Consider the following 12,888-nt stretch of genomic DNA (forward strand, 5'->3'; position numbering starts at 1 on the left):
ACAGTCATTTCATGCTGTGTTAGATATGTCAGAGATTAGATCTGAGTTTGGCAAGTGATTTGTAATGTGTCTGAGAATTTTGGAGAAATATCATAGTTGTAGAGTAGATTATCCAGCAAAGTTCTAATGTTCTTTTAGCAATTTAGAAAAGATCACCTGGAAAAGAACAAACCAAAAAACAAAGGAAAGTAATATGCAAACTTATTAGAAAATTAATATCAAAAGTTTTCTATTTTATTCTGAGTTCCATGGAAACCGTATATTGATTTTCCATGTAATATTTTTTGAACAAGACTTAGTTTTAGTTTCATATTGAAGTTGGTGATGACAAGGTGAGGCTATAGAGACAGAAATGGGATGGAATTACTGTAATTCTGCAGTGTTGTAATTTAAAAGGATGGTCATGTATGAATTTACACATTAGCTAAATAAAACAAGTGATTATTTGACTTTCAAAAGGATATTTTATGATACAATGGATTTACCAGTTTGTTTTAAAGGTATGTTCCTTCTATTGCACAATTCATTTTAGGTTACTTTTAGTGATAAATTGTCTCATAGGTTAAAGCACATTCACATACAATTATCCTTATCCTCTTTCGAGAGATCTTCTTACAAATTGGCAATTGATAAAGATTGATAGAAAATGGATAGAAAATGATTAGAATGATAGAAAATGGAAAGGGTTTGGATTTTTTTTTTTACTCTAATTCTTGATCCCTTAGCTTTCTCTTCCCCTATAATCTAAGGTCACTAGAGTTTATTCTTTCCTCCAACACATGTAATTCAGAAACTAGAAGTCTAGTGGTTCAAAAACAATAAAATGTTTTTTCATATTATAAAGGCAATACATTTCAGTCATTAAAAATTATGAAGTTTAGAAAAAGTCAAATGAAAAATAATTTCCAAAATCCCAAGTCCTACCCAATGAAAGCTATTGTGATTTTTTAAAATATTTAGTTCAATTCTCTCTCTCTTTGGCGTTCCATTTTTCCACATAAGTATGACCATAAGTGTGTGTGGGGTGGGTAGAAGGCATATTTGTGAAGCACTATTTTGTATACTTATTTTCTTTTCCATTAGCATTATAACCAGACACTTTCCTGTAATATTGCTAACCCTCCCCCAAAAAAAAGTAATATTCAATATCAACAGTGTTTTGTCCAATAGATGTATTCAAGTTCACTTAATACCTCCATTATTGGACATTTACCTTGTAACACATTATTTGATAGAAATAATGATGTGATGAACATCTTTTTGATGTATGTATGATGTATAAGTCCTGTTCTGTATTAATCATTCTGTCCTTAGGTAGGATCCGCAGAGTTTTGGGGTCTTGTCACCAATTGCTTCATTGCTGAAAATGAGTATTTTTAGCACATAAAATAGTTGAAGTAAAAGTCAGTTTTCTCCTTGAACCAGATTTGCCACGATGGCACTTCAGCGCTGTTGCTGAGTGTACTGGGGGAGGGAGAGGCAGCTCTTATAAAGGCAGATGCTCCAAAAAGATAGTGGAAAACAGAGGCACATGCATGTGCGAAACTGTGGCCTTCACACCTGGAGACGGGCACTACGAGCAGGATCAGGTCTTGTCCCCTTTCTGTTAGCACCTCTGCCAAACACCAGGATGAATTGTGGAAAAGGGGTCTTGTTTTTACCAAAAGGGCCTTAAAAATAGGTAGACATTGTCACTTGTTAATTTCTCCTTCCTAATAATTGCTTTAGCCCTTGAATGCTGCACAGGACCCAGGGCAGTGCTGACTTACAAACCAGATGTGCAAATGGACTGTTTGGTAAACATGACCTTCAGATACTTTTTTTCTTCAATTGTATTAGTTTTTAAAGCACATAAGTCATGTTCACAATAAGGAAATTGTTAAATATTGGCAAGGAATTCAACCAAGAATTCAACCTGGATCGACTGGCATATCTGTCATAGTTGGAAGAACACTGTGTGATCCTAAGGTGACACATAGGAAGGCCAGGAAAAAGCAACCCAGCTTATTGTATGATGAGAGTAATGGAAACGGGCTAGACTCATCACCTACTAATTCCCTGGAGAAATTTCAGCAAGGGTCCCTAGAGGATTGGAAGTAGATGACAAGCTATTATCTCCTGCTTTCAGTTATCTTCTTGATACTTGATGTTACCTCTTTCATTTATTATATAACTGTGTGATGTACCTCACTGGATATCACAGCTCCAGCAAAATTATTTCTAGAAGCTTATTCATACAGCTCATGGTCTTGGCTAGCAGAAACAAGAATATTCTTCATCTGCCATTTTGTCATCCAATCACATGGGTAAAAGTTCAATTTGACTTGAGGTAAAATTTCTAGATGGAAAGGACATTACTGGATTCATGTGCATACTTTTACATATTTTTTAAAAAAATAAGTAGACATCTGAGGAGAATACAGAGGACTATAGATGGTTCTTATCAGCCAACACCATAAGGCACCTTATTAGGCTTCTGTGTTCATTTTTACATTGTACAGTTTTAGCAAGAATTCTGCTAAGTCAATTTATCTAGAATCCCATACACACCTCATCTGATCGCCTTTGACCAATCTTATTTATCTGACCAAATTCCTCACCCCCCAGTGTGTACATGATCACCCTGACCTGCCTTCAGCAACCCTATTTGGTCAGTTGAGCAATAATCACTCTCCTCTCTTAGAAATTTCCCATTTACTGACACCCCCATCCTTTCCCCATGGCCATAAATCTCCACTTTTCCTTATTCTATTCAAAACCGATTCCTCATCCTTATTGTAAACACCACTGCAGTAGTCCCTTGAATAAAGGCTTCTTTACTGTCTTTAACAAGTGTCTTTTTTTTTTTTTTTTTAACTTGTGTGAGACTGAACAGTCAGTCTTACCTGGGCTAAGGGAGGGCAGGGCTGGGGTCGTAGATGCTCAGTGTCTGGGCTCAGGTGCCTGTGTGTCTCTGCATTATTTCCTATCCAGAGACCAGCCTGGTTTCCAGTTAATATCCATCAACAGTCTCACCAGGAAGCACCGAGCAGGCTCAGTGCTATATTCCAGGGCCACACCTATCCTACATGGTAAAAATCACTTCAGGCATGGCCTTGTAGGCTAATCATAAGAAAACAGATACATTTGGTCAGGAATATTGCCAGTGGTCCTAAAAGCCACTACTAAAATAAATTCCTAGCCTGATTAAGGGTAAAGAAAGAAAACCTTCTGGGCTGCTTCGTGGGGACATGTGCACAAGCCCATTTTGGAAGGACAAGTCTTGGCCCATGTTGGGCCAAAGCTGTGATATCCGGGTATGTCTCTGTCCCAAGATGATTCTGAATTTTGTGTCTAAATATACCTGAAAACATTTGTAAATGGAAATGTAAGATTAGATTTTAGAATGATGATTATTGTCTTAAACAATGACAAACAAAAGGAAAATCACAAAGACCATTTACTAGGAGTCACATTCTCCCCAGACATTCTTCTGGCCCATCTGCCTGGGGGCCTGCTCTCCGGCCTTGTCACTATGGGCCTGGCCATCAGTCTCAGGGGCAGAGAAAATCCTGTGTTTGTTTACTCAATGCTGAGTCTGGAAATGCTGCCTTTATTTTCTCTCCATTTTTTTTTTTTAGTTTTTGGTTTCAATTTGTGTTTTCTCCACAGCTTTTTTTTTTTTTTTTTTTTTTTTTTTCCGTAGAGCCACTTGAGAAGAATAAGAAGGAAGAGGCTCCTTTGTTGTGTGACAAGAATAGAAACACAGTGGGAAACAAAAAGCAGCGCTGGTAGGTTTTCCCTTTAACCCAGGTTGGCAAATTAAACATTAAGCGGGTGGCAGAATGGAAGTCTTCCCTCAGAACTGCATTTTCTGACCTGACAATGAAGAACATGACATTTATTAAATGGAAAAAGGGAGCCCATCAACTGTCATCCTAACTGACAATGAATCTTATTTTAAAAGTTTTCCATTTTTTCCAACTCAGATGGAATTGATTCAAAGAAAGAACAATTCATTTTATCAGCACTATTGTTTCTCACTAAACACCAGCAATCTCTGCTTCTCCCTGGCCCACTAGGGACACACTGCCCTGCATCTCTCATGGAGTAGTGGTGTTTATTCTTCCCATTGCTCACTGCACAAACTGTAGTGCTTAACTGTTCTCAGGTCAAAACTCTTTGCAAAGGGAGTCAAAAGGTACAGTAAAAATTAAATTAAATTAAAAAAAAATCAACTCAGTGACCACTTAAGATACTGGGGGAAAAAAAATCGTGCATTTAGCTACGCCAAAACTACCATTGTAAATGTTTTGGTAGGTCTTCTTGCAGAAACTTTCTACACATATTGTCATATAAATAAAAAGTTGATAGCATACTCTTAAAAAAAACCTCTTTGCATAAAATTGCAGTCTAACACTGAGTTTTTAAATTTTTTTTTGAGAATGACTGTTGAGGAGAGAGAACATTTTCCGAGTGGGGTAATTCTTTACTCTCTGTCTCCTTACTTTTCCATGTCATAGCTACATATGTCAAATGTAAAAACATTTGGGGAGAGAGATTCAAACACAGTCAAAATTAGGAAGATGTGATGAAGCCTGTAAGAAAATTCTAACTAAGGAAAGCAGATAGGTGCTAAGGAGACATAGGCCACTTCTGGCTAGTAGGACAATGGAGGAGACTTCTCAGTGGAGGCCACATTTGATCTGAACTTTGTGGGGAAGTTAGAACTTTAATAAGGAACTTTGATGGTGGGAAGTTGCAGGAGAAAGAAAATAATAAGTGCAAATAAGGGAAAAGTTAATATTAAAAACATTATGTACAAATGTTCACCTTGGCTGGAGCACGGGAGTAAAGGGAAAGTGATTGATGAAAGAAAGTTGGGGCCAGTCTGAGTGGATTTCAGCGTTAAGGAATTTGGACGTAACTCACTATACGTTAGGCCTTGTATCAAATGTTATGTAAGTATCATCTTGTTCACCCTCACATCAACCCTATGAGACTCAGAGGAAGTTAATTACTCAAGAGTGCTTAGCTCGTGAGGGACAGTCAGGGCTGGATCTCAACTGGACCGGTGTGAGGGGCGCTCGTAGCCTTTCTAGGCTGTCTTGCTAACGTCAAACGTTGTGAAAGGCAGATTAATCTTGCGGTGGGACTGGGAAGTGGGGCTTAGCTTCAGGGCATTTGCAGGTTTGAGATGAAGTAGCAAGGGCATGGATTAGGAGGTGGCTGTGCAATGGAGAGGATACTGCAAGGAGAATCACAAGGTGGGTGACTTTCAGGTATCAGGACACAAGGAAGGATTCAGGGTAATACCTTGCTTTCCAGTGTTGGTGCTGAGATCATAGGACGATCTGAAAAGGCACAGGGAAGCCAGGATGATTTGAGGAAGGTTATGAGTTTATAACTTCCATCCTTTTCACTCAAAAGTAGGTTATAGGCCACGGCAGCATACTAGAAAGCAGTGGGTGATTCAAAGAGTGCCCTGCCTTGTAGTGAAACCAAAAAAGAGTCTCTGCTGCCCACATGTCTTGGAAGCCTTTGTACTAGTGAGCAAAGAACAAAGAGAATGAGCTTTTTTTTTAAGCAGAAAAAGTTTCTAATTGTATATGAGCTCTTTCAGCTACTAGGGAATTAAGGATTGAACATCTCTAAACTCTTAAGGAGAGCTGTTACTAGGTGAAGCATGCATATCTGCTGAAGGTGAGAATAGAAGGGAGTTAATAATAATAATAATAATAATAATAATAATAATAATAAAATAGTGGCTTTGGTGAGCAAGCATTCCTCTAAACATTGTACAACACTCACTTAGTCTTCCTGATGGCCTTCAGTATTGCCATTCTATTTTCTGGTAAAGCTACCTGAAGCTTACAAAATTAACTTATTCAAAGTCACAGAGCTGGAATTACCATGCTGTGCTTTATTTTTGTGCTTTTTAAAAAAAATTGTTATTGAAGCGCCATTGGTTTACATCCTTGTCAGTGTATTGGAGGTACAGGATCTCTCCTTTTAGATGTAGCACACACACCACCAAACACCCAAAGTCCTCCACCATAGACCACAGTGCTCCACCCTGTTCTTATCCTCCCATGCTGTGCTCTTAAAGGCTACATTGTAAAATGCCTCCTGGCTGATTCGGCTGGCTGACTCATCAGCATTTCCCATACTCCATGAAATGGAGAATTCCCTAGGTGCCTAGAGGTGGAACTAGCATGGAATAAAACAAGCTACCACAGAAAGTAAAATTTTCTAAAATAGGTTTGGTAGAAGGGCATAATAGATGTTTATTTTTAGCTAGCTATTATGAAGTAAATGCATTTAATTTTGGTTTAACAGTGATGCAAAACTAGAATATAATTACTTTCTGTCCAGCACCTGTCTTTGAGTCTGTCACTTTGCTATTCACGTGTGGATATCAGTGAGGGATATTTCTTTTTCTTTTGACCTCTTTTTCATCAGCCCATTGCAGCAAAAACTTCCCTTACCTTGATAATTATGTATGGATAGATGCATGGGAACATTTGAGAAATAGGAAGAGTTTCTCTCTCTTGCACAAATTCTGCCTTTCTTGTGGTTATGTTTTCAACCTCCTTTCCCCCTCTTCATTCCTTTCCTTGCAAAAATATTAACTAGGAGTCTTTAAATGTCAGGCACTATACAAGGACATACTTAAATTTTCCTGGTTAAATATATATGAAATTTGTGTCCATCCATCTATCGATCCTCTACTGTGCCTGCCTTTATAATCACTTGCCATTTATCTAATGGTTTAGATAATTGGGTAGATTAATTCAACCAACTCTTTACTAATTTAAGCATTCTGTGATTCTAAATAGCTGTAGTTCTTATCCATAGAAATAAATGTCTAGGTGAAGTTCTGCTCAAAGTTTATAACCCTAGAAACTTCATGATAAGAGCATTTTTTTAAATCAAAAGAACATAGTTTTTTAGATGATGAGAAAAATGTACCCTGGAGAGATTTCTTTCTGGCCCCAGTTGTTTAAAATAAGAAACAAGAGAATATATTAGCAGCAAAATGAAACTTAATTTAGTTGTAGGGAAAAACTCTGAAGTTTGCACTACTCAGTAGTTCCCTGAAATTTGGAATGAGGAGAAAAATCAGGGTTTATACCAGGTTTATACCAGGGACCATGGGCAATTCTAATTCCTTGAAAAGAACTAAGGTTTAAATTTTATTTACCCTTTTTATTAGGTAGGTAGTAGTCTGTTTGAGAGAGTGAGACCATTAGCAGCTCTTCAAAAAAATATATTATCAGTTTGAAAGAATAGGGAAAGTCAAGTGCAGCCCATACATGGACACCTAACTCCATGGGCCTAAACTGGATAGGAGTGAGACAGTCTTTGAAATTAGTTGGGCAATGGGAAGAAGAAATTTTTTTTCCAAAGGAAGAAATACCATGTGAATGACAAAATCTTTAACTTCCCAAGTCAATATCTTATCAAGTATCTCATCATTTTTTTTTTTTTTAAATGGCCACCTACAGAATAACCACCCTGCCACCAGGAATTAGTGAAGAAGACAGCCCACTGCCACCGGTGTTCCTGTGCGAGGAAGGCTTGCTAGCACTTTCTAAATTGCTTGGCTTTTTGGTTTTTTGTTTTGAGTTTATCTGTCAGACTTAGTTCAATTCTTCCAAGAATTCCCAGATGTGACAGGCAGTCAACAGCTTTGCTGGGCATGACAAGTTTCATTTCAAGGAGTCCAGCTTGTAATTTCAAGTGGACTAGCTGCTGTTACAGGCCCAATAAATGGAGGTTTCAATTGCTTTTCAAACCCTGTTCCATTGAGCACACTCAGCAATCACAGAACCATCGGGCCAACATCGCCAAAACTGGGAAAGGTTCTTAAGGAAAAGCATATTTTAGCAGCTTTGGAAACAAGCATCCTAAGCATGCCTTTTTGCGGTAACTGATCCTAAGATTTCTGATATGGATGAGAAAAAGAGGCATTTCCGGAACTCAGAGGAAATCCAGGGAGGAGACTTCCTTCTCAACATTGGTGACTTATGCTGATGTATGAAAGAATATCAAATGCTCATACTTTCATGCCAGCTCAGATTTTTTATTGGGCTTTATTTTCATCTTCTAAAATGGCTGGTTTTAAAATTTGCACTTGGTATCAGACAAAAGAAGTGAATGTTTTTCTATGTTTTATACTAAGACACACCAAACACACACACTACATGTACCCATTAAATATGTTTATTGACTATACAAATGGAATTTTCCAGAGTCACCACTATATATTATGCAGTGGTTAATCGACATTTAGGATCAGGTAGTCTAGATTTTAGTTGTGAAAATATGGTTGCTGGATCCATATGATCCACGGTTTCAACTCTAAGAGTAAATCTCAGATTTTCATTTAGTAGATATTTTCTGAACACATTTCCAGATACAAGATTGGTGTTTTAATTCAAGATCTAGCAAAATCAGAGGAGCTTCTTATGTGAGATAGCACATATTATTTTCTTGTTTCCTTATCAACACATACTGCAATACTCTAGAGTGAAATAATTGAGGCATACAAACTTTTAGAAAAAAATCATTTTTTTAAGTTTTAATAGATAACACATAACGTAATTTTGTTACATTGTAACATGCTATGTTATGTAAATAACATGTAATATTTTAGGTCACTTAAATGGCTCTGTGGACTTGAATAAGTCATCTGTTTACAGACAGGGATAATGACAGTATCCCTTCATATATTGCTATGAGAAAACTGTAAAACAGAAAGGATCTTGGCATATTCTTGGAGAAACTGAGCTAACTAAACAGATGGGCTCAGATAATGAAAACACCTGGAAAATGTTACTGTTCAGTAAATACTATGGTGGTTATTGTTATTATTTAAAGTCCTACTTTCATCATCTGTAAACCAAAGAAATGGCTATAATCTCAATGATCTCTACTGTTTCTTTTTTTGGCTAATCCTTTGCTGCCTGTCCTTTAATTGCCTACAGAGGGTTCAATATCCTTAGATGAGTAGGTCAGGCTAACATTTCACACAAATGAAAGTTTATCCAGGTGCTAAGAGTCTATGGTTGCAAATAGAAGTATAACTGTTTTCTTTTGCTCCATGCAAATGACTTCACTGTGTTTGCTTTATCATAATGCCAGAATGATGAAATGATAATTAGCAGGTAATTTCCCCTGAGGGCTTAGTAACTTGGCCTAGCTTTGAATGCTTTGGAACCAGAAGGAGAGCCACCTAGCTCAGCTTTAACAGGGAGCAGAACAGCTTGTCAAGTGGTTGTTTTAGCTCCCTGGAGACTCATTCTGATACGGTAACTTTATGTTATAAATCTGGGAGAATGTTTGGACAGGCTGAGGGCCAGTTGTTTCAACAACTGCTACCGTAAATCCTTCATTCCGCAAATAGCTGCTCTCTTTCTCAAATATCTTCTTATGTAGAATAAATGGTAGTCATGGGGCCCTTAAATGAGGCTGTGAGCTAGTCAGCGTGCCTCTCCTGAAAGACATTTTTTCCCTTTACATTCTCCAGTATTTTGGTTCTACCAAAATCCTAAGGCCATATTCCATACTCCCCAATGCATAGAAAAAGCATAAAAAATACTAATGAGAGAAAAAATAATCAAGAAGATACAGATTTTCTAGGGGATGAGTCCAGAAAAGAAAAAAGAAAATCTTATTTTTCAAGTTTGATTTCAATGGTGTTTTACAAAATGAACCACTCCTGATTAGATTCAGATTTGTTGGTAATACCTCTCACAAAACAATTCAAAAGGAAAAGAAAGACAATAGGAGAAATGGCGCTTGAATGAGAGAAAGAATGGAAAGGGATTCTTCCTGGTGATTCTAATTGGTTTTTAACATTTTCCCCAATATCGCTTTGTTGCATGTGAAGAATACACTATTCAGTGACCCAAGATCGCGCCACAACAGGTCACTGTTTTGTTAGTCAACGGTAACCTTGCTGGTCATATTATACTCAGGAAGCAGGAGACTTACAGTGGGACTTTGCCCAGAGCCAGCATTGTAGCCAACTTCATTGAGGGTGCAAATTCAAACAAGGTAGGATCAGCAGGAGTATATCAGTCCAAGTCTGCATTCATAATAGACATTAAGCACAGGCTGATCTTCATGAGTCTTTTTATCATGCAGGTTACTCCTTATGGGGAAATTCCTTCACATACACTCAGGATGAAGTTTTTCTAATAGCATTTGATGTCAAACTCCATGAGACTTAAGACTCCTTGATACAAATTGCCCAACAAGATGTTTGGACATGAAAGGAACTAGAACTAATTGTATTATAAATTATATATATATATATAATTATATATATAAGCTATACAATTGTATTATATAAACTTCATGAATGAAAAGGACCAAGTGGCAAGGGTTCTCTCTGCATTATAATATTTAACCATTAGTCTTGCTGAAATGTTGGCATATTATACAGTCATTAGTAGATGGTCATAAAAAGCACTTACATGAAATTTTCACAACTTGGAAGGACTTTGTTTTGCAGATTTGGGGTTGGCTGTTATTCAATTTTTCAAGTGTTCCCAATGGATCATAATATTGATAATAGGATGACCCACAAGTTTATACTTGCCAAGGGAGATACTTTATGGAACACAGTTTTGAGAACCATAGTAGAAATGGGACAAGAATCTGTTAGTAGCACTATCTCTGATATCCTCATAATCAGATACCTTTTGTCCTCTGAAAGCATGATCAGGAGGGTTAGAGACACTATATACATCTTTTTCCAGGTCTCATACTCAATCTAATGTTTTCAGTGGGGGAATCCCACTATGAAATAATGAATGACAAAACCTTTAAAATAGCGTGTTTATCAATTGTATAAAAATGCAAGCATTTTAAGGCTAAGTGAGAAATCTCACTGAATAAATTTATACAACACTACTGTACATACATTTAGACCACAACAAAATAAATCTAAAAACATATATATATATAAAAAGACCTTACAAAGAAATTCAACAAAACACATTGACATCTATTACTTTCACAATGGAAAAAATGAGTGGACTCAAGGCTATATTAATACTCAAGCTCAAGATGATTGTTCACTAGGAGATGTGAAAGCCATTTGAAATATGAAAAAAACTCCTACTGTGTAAATAAATCACAGACTTCAAGAAAAGCAGTGCAGAATGGGACCTAGAGATTATCTAGATTGCATACTCCATCTATTTGGTCATTTGAAGGTGAAATTGTCAGGCTACAGAATAAAACCCCTGTCTTTGTGTTAGAAGAGAGAAAAAGTAGAAGGCACGCAAAATTTTGATTCAAACAAGCCTGAATTCAAATCATAATATTGCTCCATAACTCTGTGTCCCTTGAGCAAATTACTTAATCCTCTAAGTTTTAGGAGGAATGATGACACTAATACCTACTTCTTAAAGTGGTTTTCAGAAATAATGAAAGAGAGGAAAACTACTTTGCTCAAAGCCTTCTAATACCTTCCCATTCTATTCAGAATAAAACCCAAACATTGCATGTTCTCTTAAATCTGTTCTGTTAAATCAAGCCCTAGGCATCTTCTCCTACATCATCTCCTGTCAGTGCTCCTTTCCCCTCTTTATTTTGCTCTAGGCAAGCCACCTTCTCATTCTGTCTCAGATATATATGCACCCTACTGCCTCAGGGCCTTTGCACCAACTCATCCTTCTTTCTGGAATGTTCTGCCTCTAGACCTTGGGTTGACAGCTGGCTCCCTATCTAAATTCTCATCTTAAGTGGTCCATCCTCAGGAAGAATTTCTCCAATTCCTCTGTTCATATACTCACTGACTCAGTGCCAGCCAGGCACTGTTCTATGTGCTGGGGGTTGAGACACCAGTGAATAAAAACCACTCCCTTCAGGAGTTTATCCTACCCCATCCCACTCATCTCATCTCTTTGGTCTCTATTTACTAAGCCTGCTTTTAAAATTTTTCATTGTATCTATCACTACCAGGTACTTTTCCATGTATTTGAAAAGTTATTCTTTTACTATTGCCTTCTCATTGAGTTTAGGCTATGTGAGGTCAGGCACTGCTGTGTTTCCAGCATCTAGAATAGTACCGGCATGTGGCAGGCACTAAATAAATGTTTGTGAAATGAAGATTTAAAAGTTTGGGAAACAGAATATGCAGGTAACAGACAGACTTTTCCCCTAGCCCTCTGTGTTTTAGAAGAGGAACTGATGTGAATGAAATTTCCAATGGCAGCCCACTTGAAGGATGCCACTAGCAGTTCACAAGCCCATCCTGGACTTTGTTCAATGCCTATGATGTATTAAGATGTGTGATTATTTGGCTTTAAAAAGAGATGCATTTCCTATTTGGATTTGTCCACAGTGAGTTTTGGTTGCATATGCCCATGTTTATTTGTGTATGAAGTGGTGTCCCTGGCATCTGTTCTCTTCCCGCCCCTCTGTACCCATGCCACAGAGCGTCTGGGCTTTGTCAGAGAGCTATAAGGAGGTTTAGAAAATTCTTCTCTTTGAGACTTCTGGCTTGTCCTATCAGGGCTGAGAGAGCTAGCAAGTACTGCTAAGTTGGCAGAGCGACAAAATCAAACCACACAAGGAGATAACAGCTGCAGCAGGGATGAAGAGCTTCTGAGGGCCAATGAAACAGGGAAGACAGGGAGATTATGGCTCATACATGGCAGATGGTTGCGTTCTGGTTAGAAATCAGGTTGTTGAGAAACATTTTGTCTCAGACAGAGCTGGATAAATGGGCGTTTAAAGCCACAGACAGGCTGGAGGCGAGCCCTGGCAACCTCAAATTCTATCTGCATCAGGATTGGGGTTCTCTTTTTCATCTTCTTTCCTCCATTTCTTGTCCATAAGGGAACTGGCAATTAGATGTCATGAGCCCTGAGATTTTTTGGGGATGCTGGT

At 37.7% G+C, this 12,888-nt stretch overlaps 1 protein-coding gene and 1 long non-coding RNA gene across 12 annotated transcripts in view; one reads left to right on the forward strand and one right to left on the reverse strand.

Moving 5' to 3' along the window:
- TRPM3 (transient receptor potential cation channel subfamily M member 3) overlaps positions 1-12,888 on the reverse strand; it is a 512,968-nt gene that overhangs the window by 131,046 nt on the left and 369,034 nt on the right. The window lies entirely within an intron of this gene.
- LOC129144889 (uncharacterized) overlaps positions 3,692-12,888 on the forward strand; it is a 90,689-nt gene continuing 81,492 nt past the window's right edge. The window contains exon 1 of the long non-coding RNA XR_008549690.1: positions 3,692-3,770. This is a non-coding gene — a long non-coding RNA (uncharacterized LOC129144889). The remainder of the gene's footprint in view (positions 3,771-12,888) is intronic.

The sequence above is a fragment of the Talpa occidentalis genome, unplaced genomic scaffold (genome assembly GCF_014898055.3).
Source record: "Talpa occidentalis isolate TD23 unplaced genomic scaffold, MPIMG_talOcc4v2.1 talOcc4.7, whole genome shotgun sequence".
NCBI lineage: Eukaryota > Metazoa > Chordata > Mammalia > Eulipotyphla > Talpidae > Talpa > Talpa occidentalis.